Here is a 14,965-nt window from a genome sequence, read left to right as displayed (position 1 = left end):
AAATGCGTCGCCAGGTGTTTCATCAGATTCGAGGTGTTACCTCCTTTGACAGTATCACAGTATCACCTTAAAGCACTTGTTGCAGGCTGCTGAGTTTGCATCTTTTGCTGTGAAGTACAGCCAGACTTTTGACCGCTTTGCCTTGGGCATTTTTAATCTGTAGCTCTGCTCTAAAAGAACGTACGTACCTGGCCCTGCCTACTATCCTCGGAAACGTAAAATGATTGGCTAGAATCCAAAGTGTATGACATTTCAGGAAAAAAAAAGCACGGAAATAAAGCACCGACATGTGCGCTGTCTTACGGTCTGGTTACTACCGTTTATGTCAGAACCGGTGCCATAATTGGCACCGGATACCGGTACCCATCCCTACACCTGTCTCCCTCTCATTCACAAACATCTACTCTGTGTTCCTTCAACTGATTTTCATTCCTCTTCTCCCTAGTGCATACTTCCACTTCTCCACGGTCTTGTCACAAACATGTTGTGTGCAAACATCATAGTCCAGTTTATTACTTAGTATCTACTGATATTTACTGCTAGCTAGTTTATTGTGATGGTGCCGTTTTTTTTTATTATGTTGCTCTTTGTTGTTTGCTTTCTCTTCTGTTTTTTTTCTCCATACAGGTGACCCAGGTGTTTTTTTTGTTTTTTTGTTGTTTGGTTGTTGTTTTTTTCTTCTTTCTTCCCCCCCTTCTCACCGTCTCTTCTCCCCTTTGGTTTTCTTTCTCTCCCTCTTTTTCTTTCATTCTTTCTCCCTGTCCTATCCCCCAGTCATGTCTGTCCCGTTTGTAGCAACTGAAAATAAAATAAATTCATAATTATAATAAAGCTCAATCAAATGGACCAATATGGCAAGGCCATGATGATCCACTTGGTAAAATAAATCCGCTTGGCATCTTTCTTGGCCTTAAGACAACAATTCTGATGGCTAAAGATCCAAACGGGACACAAAAAAACCAAAAAAAACCCCAAACAAAAAAAAAAAAAACCCCATCATAGTCCACAGAGTGACCCACCTGACCTCAGCGCTTTCTCATGTAAACCTTCCCCCAACTTGAACCAATTATCCCAACAAACTGTCTTTATTTGTTATGACATTAGTTTGTTTGTTGTATTTCAGAACCCCACCCACCCCATTTTTGTTTTTCCTCCACTTGAAAAGCTGGCATATCTGAGCCTTTACCAAGTGTTTTTCTTGTTTCCTCTCCTGAGAAGTGGTTCATAGATGTTAGCCACCCTCTGAGACCACCACAGGAAAGCCTTCTATTCTCAGGATTTTCCCTGACTGGAGTCTTGTGTTCTGCATTTAGTTAACTCTGTGCCTGATGAAGTTGCTATTCTATCTTTCAGCAAAACAAAACTGGATGTATTGATCCTCTGTTGATGTCCTTACTTTTGCTCAGCCTGATGGTGCTTTGGGAAAAAGTGACCCAGTTTCCACAGTGCTTTAGAGCGCTATGTACTCCCCCCTTAGCAACCTTCAGTGTAGCCATGATTTGGCAGTGAGAAAATCCTTTCTCTTTGCTCACTAGGTACGCTGCCCACAGTCATTAAAAAAAAGCAGCTTGCTCTTTGGTGATGGATTTGTTATTGGCTCACTTCTGTTAAGCATCTACTTAGTGTTACTAAAACTGCAGTTGTCAGTCCCCTGCTGAAAAAAGTAAATCTGGTTGCTTCAAAACAACAAAACTCACAGCCTAAAATCTTCCCTGCATAACATCAAAGAGAATTTTGTTTTATTACATTCAATAATTTCTCCCTTCTTAACCAAATTTCTGCTCCTATTAAAGCACTGAAACTGCACTCAAAAATTTAAAGTGACTGAATAATGATTCATGGATCCAACAGTATTGGTGAGTTACTACTAGATAAATGGATTAATTGGGTCAGCCTCTTGGGAATTGTCGTGAGGTGGAGGCTCTGTGGGTTATTTTGAATCCAAACAAACTGTTATGAGGTGCGGGGTCCCACAAGGATTAGCCCTTGTGCCCCTCCTGTTGAAAGTTATGTTACCAAAGACTATAGAGCTCCTGCTTTTAACTCTTTCATTGAATTCTAGACCCACCAGTACGTGAACACAGGGCTCTATAGCAGGTTTTAGCAGCTGTCAACTGCTCAGCGAGGTGAGTTATAGTTGCACCTAATGAAGCGGAATTTTCTGGACAAAAGTTTTACAGTAAGTCTAATAAACTTCCACAAAGCTTATTTTCAACATGGCTTCCCTTCATTGGCTCCCTGTTAAATCCAGAATTGAATTCAAAATCCTGCTCCTCACATACAAGGTCTTAAATAATCAGGCCCCATCTTATCTTAATGACCTTGTAGTACCAGATCACCCTATTAGAGCACTTCGCTCTCACACTGCAGGCCTACTTGTTGTTCCTAGAGTATTTAAAAGTAGAATGGGAGGCAGAGCCTTCAGTTTTCAGGCCCCTCTTCTGTGGAACCAGCTTCCAGTTTGGATTTAGGAGACAGACACTATCTCTACTTTCAAGATTAGGCTTAAAACTTTCCTTTCTGTTAAAGCATATAGTTAGGGCTGGACCAGGTGACCCTGAATCCTCCCTTAGTTATGCTGATATAGGTGTGGACTGCTGGGGGATTCCCATGATGCATTGAGTATTTCTTCTTCATTCAGTATGTGTTAACAGACCTCTCTGCATTGAATCATACTTGTTATTAATCTCTGTCTCTCTTCCACAGCATGTCTTTATCCTGTCTTCCTTCTCCCACCCTAACCGGTCGCAGCTGATGGCCCCGCCCCTCCCTGAGCCTGGTTCTGCTGGAGGTTTCTTCCTGTTAAAAGGGAGTTTTTCCTTCCCACTGTCGCCAAAGTGCTTGCTCATAGGGGGTCATATGATTGTTGGGTTTTTCTCTGTATGTATTATTGTGCGATCTACTGTACTATATAAAGCGCCTTGAGGTGACTGTTGTTGTGATTTGGTGCTGTGTAAATAAAACTGACTTGATTTGAATCTAAATGCTCATTGGAAAAACCTCACTCACCAGGGCTGCACTGAAAAAAAGGGACTGGCCATCTCTTGGATTTATGTAAGCATCTTGCATGTATTTAACACAATTGCCTCATGTTTTAAAGTTAAATGTAACTATATAGTGTAAAAACTACATGATATGCAGAAAGGGTGTATTAAATTGTTCATATCATGTTCAGGTGAAGTAAGTCAATAAGATAGCAACGTTAAATCTCGTGAAACCACGCGTGATTTCATCTCGCGGGCTTTGGATCGTGGTTTAAAAAAGGCATCCATCTCAGTCAAGTCGAGCAGCCAACTCTACGTTTTTGGTATGTCTTGATTTTTTGAATTAATATTTACCATATTTCAGACAAATGTAGTTAAACGTCTAGAGTGTCGCCATGTAACATGCTAAAAAAGAGCCGTTAGCTTATTTGCTGTTTTATCTGTTGTCAAAGAATTGGCGCTTTTTCATTTGAATTTGTCTTTGGCACAAGAGCCGTAATATCACATTAAACCTAATTACGAGGCACTCATAACATAATTTGGTTTTCTGTGTGAATAGATTTGCCAACTGACTCTTCAGTTACATTGTGTATTTACTGCACCATGGTGTTAGTGAGATTTTGGACATTGAACAGCTTTAGCTAATATCATCAGCGGCATTATGCTAGCTTACATCCCTACCCCTCCTGGCCTCACCTGCTGTCCTTTTGTTTTTGTTTTTGTTTTTGTTTTTTTTGCTGCACATTGAGAGACGACCTCTATTCTGCATTTCACCAGGAGTCAGCTGATGGATTGTGGGTTCAAGGTGTTATGGTAAGAAAGTATATTCTATTTTCGTTTCTGTAACTTAATTATAATGGGTTTTTTATAATTATTAGGTGCATGCATACTCACCCTATTAATACAACTGAGAAATCCAAAATCTGCCATAGGTTTAACTTATACCTGTATGTATTGCCAGAAAGGTGATTACTGGACTCGCATTAATGCACACTTGAACTGAAATGAGGTTGTAACTTGTGGGTTGTTGGGTTGCAAATCAGAAACAAACATCTTTGGATTTTTTTTTAATCCCATAAGATCTGGAAACACAGTTTTTATTCAACAAAACATTACTGATTAACCAAGCACAGTGCCTGCTGTTATTTCAAAATAATTTTATGTCATTTCAGATAAAATGCAGCATTCCAGTGCATCCCAACCATGCCTTTACAGTCAAGGTTTCTGACGGAGCTGAGTTTCTCTCTGACAGTCTGCTGAAAGTGTTTGCAAAGTGATCGGGGGAACAGGGCACAAAGCTAAAGGATGTAGCTGCCATAATGACAGTAAGAACTTTAAAATTCTTTAACTACAAAGTGTATATGTATTGCATTAGGTCAGTAAAATTTTTATGCTACATCCATTGAAACAGTCAACTATTACCTGTGAGTAATGATTCCACTAAAAGGATGCCATAATTTTCGTCATGCATTTACTGGCCCACTGAGAAAAAATTATCTTTTTTTAAAAATAAATGTTCTGGAAACTATATATCCATAAAGTTGATGTCAAACAGGAACTTTTGATATTGCTTTGTAGATGCTGGTGTTGCATGTTGACTGGTTTAAAAAGTCAAGAGTTTTTGTCTGGGATCATTTTCTTCTGTGCTACTGAAAAGTTCACAAATCTCTGTTTTCTTTGTTATAATAGTCAAGGATGACATTAATGCTCGGAGTCCCTCATCAAAGTGCTCCGCATCTGTGTGAAAGACAATTGCAACATCTTGGTGCAGGAGTTCATGGTGAGTGTTTTATGAGTAGATTGTGGATTTGCAACCTTTAAAAATGCATTTAGTTATCCACTTGATCCTCATTGGACTGGTTAGGACCAGTAGTCCTCTTTAATAATTTGAAGTTCACATGAGGCCTGGTAGTGAACTCGGCCGCCGGCCCTTGAGGCCCCACCCCCACCCCTGTATTAGGGGTCACATCAGTGTGAAAAAACTTTAAATTTGTCATTCTAATGAACAAAGGAAAATCCCACCAGTATTTACATTAGCTTTTGTTTGAAAAAAAAAAAAAAAGACCAACTGACCAACAGCTAACCAAATTGTGGGGCTGAAAGTCTAAATTCTAACATCTTCTGAGTGACATAGCCTGGATTTCTGATGGGCCGGTGTCTTTCTAACAAAAACTAATGTAAAGCATTTGAAATTATTATGTTTTTCACCCTCTCTTAGAAACTCTGTTAGACCATGAATGGCAGCATGGCAGGCCACTCTTTGGCTATAGCTATTTACTATGTTGCTTGCATTGGTTTAAATTACTCTAACATTAGAACTGGTAGATTCAAAAGAGATGAGTTTAAAAAGGAATCTTAAAGAAATGTTTTGTGTTTAACCAGGACTTGCCTGAGGCCACTGCACAGATTGAGAAAACCACAATGAACATCTGTCTCCAGAGATGCGCCAGGCAATGACTTTTCTGATGTTGTTCTTCAAGATCTGGATAACGTGACCTTTGCAGTAGCCATGCTGTTTGGACCTTTTTTATTCCTTCAACATGAGTTACCCATCACAACTCTGCTACACTTTTGAGGTGATTCAATGGGTGGTAATGGAGTTGGATGCAACTCAGCTCTCAAGAAAAGCTCACAACTAAGACAAAACTGCTCCTGCAACGAAGCTCACTGTTATGCATGTGAGGTGACCAGCTCTAGGTGAGAGGACATTTAACACTTAGACCCCCGGAGAGCAGTCTCACACTTGTTCTGCTGCATTTTTGAAGCTCAATTCCAGGAACGGATCGCAGGGTTCATTTTTATATACTCTGCAACTGCCATGAGGACGAGCTGTTTTTTGTTGTTGTTTGTTTTTCCTTTTGCTCTGTACAAGTTCTCTGTCTGTTTGGCAGCATTTTTAAATTTCTCTTTGTATTTTTTCTTTCTTTTACTAGTGAAGAGATGTAGCGTGAACAGTTATACAGTCTAAATATCCCATATGGGTCGTGTGAAATGGTATTTTCAGTTTCATTCAGTTGAAGTAAAGAACGTTGAATATTTCTAAGTGTGCTGTTTTGAACCAAGATGTCACAGTATGATCAGTGCTGTAATTTTTGACAGTCACTGTATCAATGTTATTTTTGCGTCTCTTGAATAAAGTTTTTGACCTGCAAGTGCTAATTTCTTTAGTTATTGGGGTAAAATGGGTAGTGTTAATAGGAAGGTGTTTGCCAATTCAGTAACCTAATTTAATGTTAATGGAAACTAACATTACCTCAAATTGTTTAGTTATAATTGTTGTTTAACTGAATCTTGATGTCAGAGGCCTTAAATAGAATGTTTTGTATTGTTCTTTCCCAACATTTTTCAAAAGAAACAGTCTAATTTCTTTGCTGCGATTGATTCCAGAGAACACGGAAGAACTGACATTATTTAACTGTTGATTTATATAGATTCAGTAGAGGAGTAATGTCAGTTTAATTCTTTACCTACTGCAGTGAAATTAGACATGTTGTTTTGAAAGGTTACTGGTGGATGCCAGCAACCATCTTGGAAGAGAACAATACAATCTGTTATAAGGCCTCCATTTGAAAATTGTGTATTTGATACTAGAATATAATAGCAAAATGTAATTTGAAGATAACATGTAGTATTTAAGTGACCAAGTAGTATTGGGTAAAAGTTATTGAATCGTGTTGGGATAACGTGAGAAAATTGTGAAGGATTAAAATATTCCAAGAGCTCAAATTACTTCATCAAAACATGTTTAAGTCACATTTTATCAACACAAATTGCACAGGTTTATTGAACATGAATAAATTGTGTTAATTTAACTCAATGGTTTAAGTTGCTGCCAAAGCAAAACATCTGTGTGCAACAAATGTCCACCATTGAATTAAGTAAATCCAACAACATATTTTTTTCAGTGTGGACTATGACAAAAAGTCAGCCCTGGAATTTGTGGTCCAGCATGCCCACCATGATCACTAAAATACATACAATGTATACATATTTTGTATGTATACCATTTGACCTGAATCTTTTAATCTCTCCCTCCCTAAATATGTCCTGCCATCTAAGCACAGAATTCTTTATGTTGATGCATGTGGCTCTTGTGGTTCTCCATATCTATACTTTAATTTCATCCTTTTCCACCTTTCATCACTTCATAATCACTAAACTTTTTCTGCAAGCTGCGTTAGTAGACATCGAAGGTAAGGAAGGGGCTGGACGCCTTAAGAGATTTTATTGGGTAATCCAGTGTCAGTAATGAAAATGAAAGAATGGGTTGCTGTCAGTGCTTTTATGGCCAGTATGCCAGATTACCAGTCCAGCTCTGCCACTCAAGTTCTGTTTAGAGAATCAGACCAGTGCTAACTTCTGGATGGTTCCTCTGGTACTCAGTTTGCCAAGCTCTAACCTTATGTTTTAATTTATCTGAATGAATCATTATGATACTGACTGCCACTACCTCTATTGATAATGCCATGTTGTTATCAGGCAGCAAATGAAGAGGTTGGCAGGTTAGCTTAAGAGGGAATAAATATCCCATTCTAAATTTTTGCAAATGCAAATAATAAGTGTGTGAAATAAGTGTGACCACAGCCACCTGAAACCCCTCCGCTCAGTTAATTTGAAACATCTAAATTCCCATTAATCTCAGTGATCACCAGTGTTGGTCAAGTTACTTGAAAAAAGTAATCAGCAACTAATTACTGATTACTTCCCCAAAAAAGTAATCCCGTTACTTTACTGATTACTTATTTTCAAAAGTAATTAATTACTTAGTTACTTAGTTACTTTTTAAAAACACTATTTACAACCTGAGTAGGTGATAAAGCGATAGATCTTTCAGCCCAATTCTACTTTTTCTGCATAATCCATCACACAAAATGTAATCAAATGGAAAAGTCTCTTTTTAAAACTTGTTTTATTAGTTTTAATCTTTTAACTTTATGCATCAAGCAAAAATTTAATTATATGCAACATTCTCTGACTTGAATAAATTAGTTTAACATTTAAACCTATTTTCTGCACATTCCAGCACATAAAATAAAATATTTTTTGTGTTTACACTCAGTCTTTCAAATAGATGCAAGTAAAACACAGCAGAAAATAAATAAAGTCAAAGTCTCAGCGGTCCTGTTGCTCTATTTTCACCTGTAAAGCAGGAGTGCGGTAGGCGGAGGTTTACCCTGGTGCAGGTGTGCCGCGGTCAGTGGAAGAATCCGCAAGTTTCTCTGTGAGTTTCCCATTACGTCGTAGCGCACTCGGTGCTTCCTTGGAAGTTTAGGGGTTTTTTTCGCTGTAAAAAGTTTTCTTCCCACGCACAACGGACACTAATGTTTTTGTCACTTTTTATGGAATCAAACTCAAAATAAGGTCAGTACTGCACGCTGCACGCTGAGCTGCATGCTCATACTCTCTCCCACAATCGATATGTGATCCATTGTTGATCTGCACACAGCTGTTGTCACTAACGGCGCACTCGCTTAAGTCACTGTCGTGAGACATTCTCGCAAAAAAATCACGGTTTTAGTAACGCAGTAACGCAGCGTTCCTAATTACCGATTTTGCAATAGTAATCCCTTACTTTACTCGTTACTTGAAAAAAGTAATCAGATCAGTTACAAGTAACACGTTACTGCCCATCTCTGGTGATCACCAGCACATAAAAACTGCATGTGCAGACTCAGTCTGCTATCATAAAAATCACAGTTTCGGTAACTTTTTCAGTCTAAAGTTCATGATGAGAAATGCAAGCAGGCTTACTGTCTGATTGATTTTGTGTGAAATTAGATCCATCACAAGCCTTTCAATACATCTGTCTGTGCATCCTGTTGGGCAGTCTCAGCCAAAGATTTGGCTGAAGCAAAGGACAGACTGAATGGGAGCGTCCAGCAAGCTGACATACAAGACACTAATACTGCCTCTGGCCTCTGTCTACGTTGAGGGCCTCTGACATTTGGTATTTGTTGGAAAGCTATTTCTATAAAATGCTGAGAGGAGCCCAAGGCTTAATCTCTCTCTCTCTGTGTCGTGGCCTCTCTCACTCTGCTTGTCTCTTATTTTCTACACATGAGTACATAAATTGTTGTGGCATTACTATTCTATTGTCATTTTACCACTGTCACTTCGATCAGACTTACAAGTAATATAATCACATAATACTTATCACAGGTTGTATTACAATTATCCATCCATCCATCCATCCATCCATCCATCCATCATCTTCTTTGGCTTATCTAATTCACAGCTTATGAACATAACTCCTGTGATTTTACTCTAGCTGTGATTCTCTGTAGCTCACATGAAAACATTGTAAAGCTGCTGATTCCTGATCAGCCACTGATTTCTGGTTCCTGCTGTAAAGAGCTTCCAGAGGGACACGTCTCTGGGATCTGTGATTTCTTTGCTCGTTAAAAAGAAAAACTCCGTTTTATTTTGTCTATTAGCCAGATTAGTTTCTGCCATTGTGAAGTGACAAGATAGTGTATAACCATGGAGACATCAACTTACGTAATAGATCCAGCCCCCAAGGAAGTGCTGGACAGTGAGGCCGAGAGTCTACAATTACAGCTGCAGGTGGTCAGGTGGCCTCTCATCCATCCATCCATCCATCCATCCATCCATCCATCCATCCATCCATCCATCCATCCATCCATCCATTTTCTCAACTGCTTTTCCAGCAGTTGATTTTGGAAATAAGTTGATTTTTATGATTCTTCATGATTACTTTTTAGTGCTCCTTATTACTGCAGCCATCAGTCACCAGCTTACTGGGATCGATCTGATTTTTATTTTTACCTAAAAGAGCCCTGAGATAACTGTCCTTGTGAATCGCTGCTGCATAAATAAAACCAACTGAACTGAAATGTAAGTAAACCAAAGTGAATGTATGAATATAAAACAGACCTGTTCCACCCCTGAGTTTGCCTGAGCTGACTTTTTTATTTATGCATTCCAACACAACACTGGAATCAATTCTGGTTCTACATTTACACCTGCTGTTGCCATTTCTTTCTGTAAAGTCTGGTCTTCACCTTTTGCAAAACAGATAATGCAGATTCACATAGTCAGACACATACGTATATCAGCAGCTACCAAATAGTTTCCTATTTTTTCCTCTCGGCTGCTGGCCACCTGCTACAGATAATGAAATGAGGCCTGCAGTGTGCTGGACTCCCTTCCACTCCCAGCCCGGACAACATGGCATTGTATGAGCTGTTGCTCTTGTGCCAGCTTGGGATGGGGGGTGGGCGGTTGAGGAGGATATAATACTCATTTGGAGAGCATTGCTAGGGCGTTGCTTCAGATACAGCTAATCCTCACACCTCATCACAGGGATGTGGGGGGCTGCTGCAGCATTTCTTTACCCTTGGCTTTTTTCCCCTCCTCTCTTCACACATAAGCCCTCTCCCACTGTGTTTTTTCATCTCTAAGCCCTTTTCACATTTTCCCTTTCCTCTCCGGCATCATTTATCCTCTTTTCTGAGGCATAAGGGCTAAAAAGGCAGTAGAAAGAAGGAGGTAATAGAGGATTTAGTACTAGACAAGACTGGCTGAAAAGAACTGAGGACAGAGCACAGCAGGGATCAAAGCATAAAGTAGACTCTGCATTTGGTTCTGAGCTCCATTAAACATTAAAAGTGTATTCATAAAATTCCAAGAATCTGCCATAGTTTTAGTGCTCATAATAAATCTTATAATAAACAACCTTTTCAAGCTGTTTAAGCATGCCCACAGTTACTACACATATACAAGCCACTTTGCAACCCACCTCCACCACAGCTATTCCTTTCATGCGTTACCTAAGTTAACCACTGTTATGTTGTAGTCATTCACAACTGCTCTGTTCTGTGCTGACATTTTTCTCTATCTAATCACATGCTCACAGAAAGTTGTTTGTGAGGAGGCAGAACACAACTATGCCACTAAACATAAACCTGGCCAACTTCCCACAGCTTCATAAATATATTCAATATGCACAAAAATGTTGGTCCACACCTCTTAATCTTTGAATTCATGTTTTTTGGTGTCTGTCTTTACAAACATTTGTGAAAGAACATGTCAGTGAAGCTCACTGAGTTCTTGTGTGGTACTGCAATAGAATTTCACCTCTGCGACATGTCTGTTTGTGAAATGTCTTCCCTTTGTGATATTCCACATTCAGCTGTAAGTGGTATTACTGCAAAGGGAAAGTGTGTAGGAACCACAGCAACTCAGCCCCAAAGTAGCAGACCATATAAAGTCACAGAGGGAAAAGTCACCAACAATCTGCCGACTCAAAAACTCCAAAAGTTCCAAACCTCCTCTGGCAATAACATCAGCACAGAAACTGTGTGCTGGAAGCTTCATGACATGGAGTCTCACAGTTCAGCAGCTCCACTGTGTAGATGGCCCCATTCTAACTTTATTATTCTTACTTTATAAATGTTCCTTTTCCAGTCTGTGTTCGTCTAATAAATAGAAGGATAGAAGGATGTAGCACATAGTGTCACTTTTATTTAATTTGGGAATTTTTCACAATGCTTAATATACCAAATAATATGGTGATAATAATGTTAGTTTCCAAATTTGTTATTCCAACTTTATTTTCTTGTGCTGGTTTTTTTATTATGCCAGATCCTTTTAAGGCACTTTTTGATTTCCTGTTTGTTTCAAAATTATTGTTTTATCTGTTAATAATGTAACTTTTTTCTGAATGATATTCTACACTCACCAGCACATTATCCTGATAACCGTGTCATAAAGCTCAGGCTCATCTTAGAGTGCTTTCTTGAACATGACAATGAGTTCACTGTACTCCAGTGACCTCCATAGTCACCAGTGGTGATAACTCTCTGACGTCTGACCCTAACTATAGGAAATCAAAATATGTATTTGTATGCCACCTATTGTGACTCTGACCTCAGAGGATTAAGACGCTATGTTAATATCAGTGAAAAATGGCAAATGGACGTGTTGTCATATATCGCTTTCTACTCTATCAGAGCACTCAAAGCACTGACTTCTGTTTGGGAAATGGTGGTTAATCTAAAGCTTAACACTGAACACCAGTCGGAAAGATCAAAACATACTAGTTTACCTTCTTATTTGTAAAGTTATGATTTGTGCAAAACAAATAAACAAAACAAAAGAAGAAAACAAAACAAAAAGCTGCGGCAGCTGAAAGAAAACATCATTTTAACTGGAGCCCTCTAAGAGAGCTTCATCCACTTTTCAACAGTTGCTTCCAAAACGTGAGCTCTGGGGTTCCTGGTGTGAGCTCAGGTGCAGCCCTGAGGTTTCAGCAAAGGTTAAGCAATTCAATCTCGGCCAAAGTAGTGACATTCACGTCATTAGGATTCAATTCATCGAATGTGGTTCTCAAAATTAAACAGCTTAGACCAGATGGGTTTCTATGTGACATTTGAGGCAATCAGTACTTTGGCACTTTTTGGAGATTTTATAATACAGCTCACAGGCACAAAAACCAGAGCAACACATTCAATTACATTATTTTGTTTTGGTAGTATGACTGGTAAAATTACATAACAACATGATAAATACTAGGTAGGAAAAGGAGCTGAGCTGGGGGAGAATTGATATATGGCACACGGGAATGAACTCAGGATATGCTCAGGAAGCAGCTGCAGTATTTTTCATTAATCCATTTGTTTGTCAGCGTTAACAAACTGCAGCTCGTACAGGTGTACAGACCTGTGGACCGTATCTCAGGAAGTGGTTCTAATGACACTTTTGTTGAGCCAGTATGACTAAAGGAAAGAAGAAAAAAAGAAACCCCAGTCTTGAGCAGTATACACATAGTGTCCATCACTAAAAACTGCAGAATACTTTCAATTTGATGTGTGTTTGTGCTTTTCAGACATTTATGAATTGGTGTTCTTAGATAGATTTAAAAAAAATGTCTTTGTGTGTTGTTGCCAAATGTATATTTGTACCCTCTCAACACCAGTTAGATTAGAAGTTGTGGTCAAAATGAAGAATATCCACTCATGAATGTTCTGGTAACTTTAGTTTTTAATGAATTCCTTGAATTGTTCTTTTTCCAGTTTGAAATGATTATACAGAATCAATTTCTTAATGGCTTAAAAGAAACAAGAATTTGAGTTTGAATTTGTTTTGGATTTTCTCTAAATCACACAGAACATTAGTGTCATGATCCGGCTGTGTGCAGGCAGGAAGAGGACCTAAATGCAGACTTAGATGTAGGACGTGAACTCAAAACCCCCAGTTTTGTTGCTCGATGCAAAACAATACAAAACTAAACTGGAAAAACCTAAGAATCTAAATCCACAGGGAGAAACACAGCCGTGAGGGAGAACGCAACACAGAACGGAGGGAGATGCTGACAAACGTGATGGAATAAAACACAAGGAGGGAAAACAAGGCACAAGAACTCAAACAACTATATAAACACAGATGCACAGACAGGGACACAGAGAGCAAAGAGACGAGGGGAGCCTAAATGTACAAAGCTTAACACAGAATAAACTCAGGATTACCACTAAGAATAATAAACCATAACACAAAAGGTCATAAAAACACAAGAAACATAAAATGCCGAGTCAAAAGGACCCAGAACCATGACAATTAGTAAGGTAAAGTAACTTGTTTCACTGCCCACTACTCTTGATGGACTTTCCCTCCCACTTCTTGCTCACGATATGAACATCTTCATTCTGGTCTCCATTCTTTCCATAGTACAAAAACGGCTCTTGTGACCACCTCTCTCATGGTTCACTCTACTTCAGTTAATTGGGGTGTGCCCCAGGGGTTTTCTCTTTATTATTTATCTCCTATCTCTGCAGTATTTTAGGGAATATAATATTCAGTTTCACTTTTATGCAGATGACACCCAGTTCTATTTCTTTTCCAAACCCTCTCCCATTTTCCTGCCCACTAGGGCTGGGCCATATCATACCGTTCACGGTAATACCGGTATAATGTTGGGCAATGATAAGAAAATGAAATATCGCAATAGAATATGGGTAAAACGCGCATGAGCAGTGCCTTTGTTTTCATACGCACATGGCGCAAAAAGCATGGCGGAGAATGAGAAGGGCGAAAGCGGATCGTTGAATGAAACGGATGAACCAGAATTGGTTTGTGAAAATGCTGCAACTTCAGTGGTGTGGAACTGGTTTAGCTTTCGTCCATCAGATACACAACAAAGCACTATTTTTGGTAGAGCATGCTAGCGGGCCGTCATTATTACCGTTTTTTTTGGAAAATACGGCACACTTAAAATCAATCCTTTGATTTTTCTGAAAATCGACAGTGCCCCTTATAATCAGGGGTGCACATAAGTGGTCCGCAGGTGCGCATTCGCTGTCAAAATAAAAGACGTGCACCAGATAAGAAGTTGCAACGCGCGTTACACTAGTAGTAGTACAGGAACAGAGCCGGAGGGAAAGAGAGAGAAAGAGACACAACAGACAACAAATACATTGATGGGGTTTTTTTTTTTTGCACTAATAAAGTTGTGGAGTTTAGTATTGGAGTAAAGTATTTTGTCTAGTGTCAATTATATCGTCAGTTATATCGTTATCACAAATTTTCAAATGTATATCGTGATAAATATTTTTGGTCATATTGCCCTGCTCTACTGCCCACACCCGCTTCTGATCGTTTAAAGGAAATTAAAGTCATTCCTTCCCTTCAGGTTTAGACTCTGGGTGTCATCCTCGACAGCACTCTTGTCCTTCATGGCAGAATTCAGCTGACAACATTATATCCAGAACCAGAACATATAACACCTGGAGTAAAGTGGCTCCATTGGGTTCCAGTTCACCTAAGCATTAACTTCAAGACCCTCCTTCACATTTTCAAACCTCTTCATAACCTTGATTCTCCACACTTGTCTGTTCTCCTGGATACATGCTCGCCCTCTTTGACACTTCAGTCCTCTTCAGCTTTTCTTTTCTTTACTGCAGCTGCTCACACGACTACTGTGTCAGAGCGTTTAGTCCATCTTTTGACCTCTCTCTCTCTCTTTC

At 39.2% G+C, this 14,965-nt stretch overlaps 1 long non-coding RNA gene across 3 annotated transcripts; it reads left to right on the top strand.

The window, feature by feature from the left end:
• The first annotated feature begins 3,014 nt into the window (after positions 1 to 3,014).
• LOC146666763 (uncharacterized) lies at positions 3,015 to 6,753 on the top strand. Of its 3 annotated transcripts, XR_014912798.1 has the most exons (6): positions 3,015 to 3,054; positions 3,176 to 3,307; positions 3,734 to 3,797; positions 4,157 to 4,309; positions 4,674 to 4,764; positions 5,367 to 6,753. It is a non-coding gene; the product is annotated as an uncharacterized LOC146666763 (long non-coding RNA). The 3 variants fall into 3 exon arrangements; XR_014912799.1 differs by having other exon boundaries at positions 3,040 to 3,307; positions 3,762 to 3,797; XR_014912797.1 differs by having other exon boundaries at positions 3,040 to 3,307.
• The last annotated feature ends 8,212 nt before the right edge of the window (positions 6,754 to 14,965 follow it).

This window comes from Rhamphochromis longiceps, linkage group LG7 (assembly GCF_057381845.1).
Source record: "Rhamphochromis longiceps isolate RC_006_pf linkage group LG7, R_longiceps_female_GT1.1, whole genome shotgun sequence".
Lineage (NCBI taxonomy): Eukaryota > Metazoa > Chordata > Actinopteri > Cichliformes > Cichlidae > Rhamphochromis > Rhamphochromis longiceps.
The sequence above is the reverse complement of the archived record's forward strand: the minus strand, read 5'-3'. Positions and strand labels throughout refer to the sequence as shown.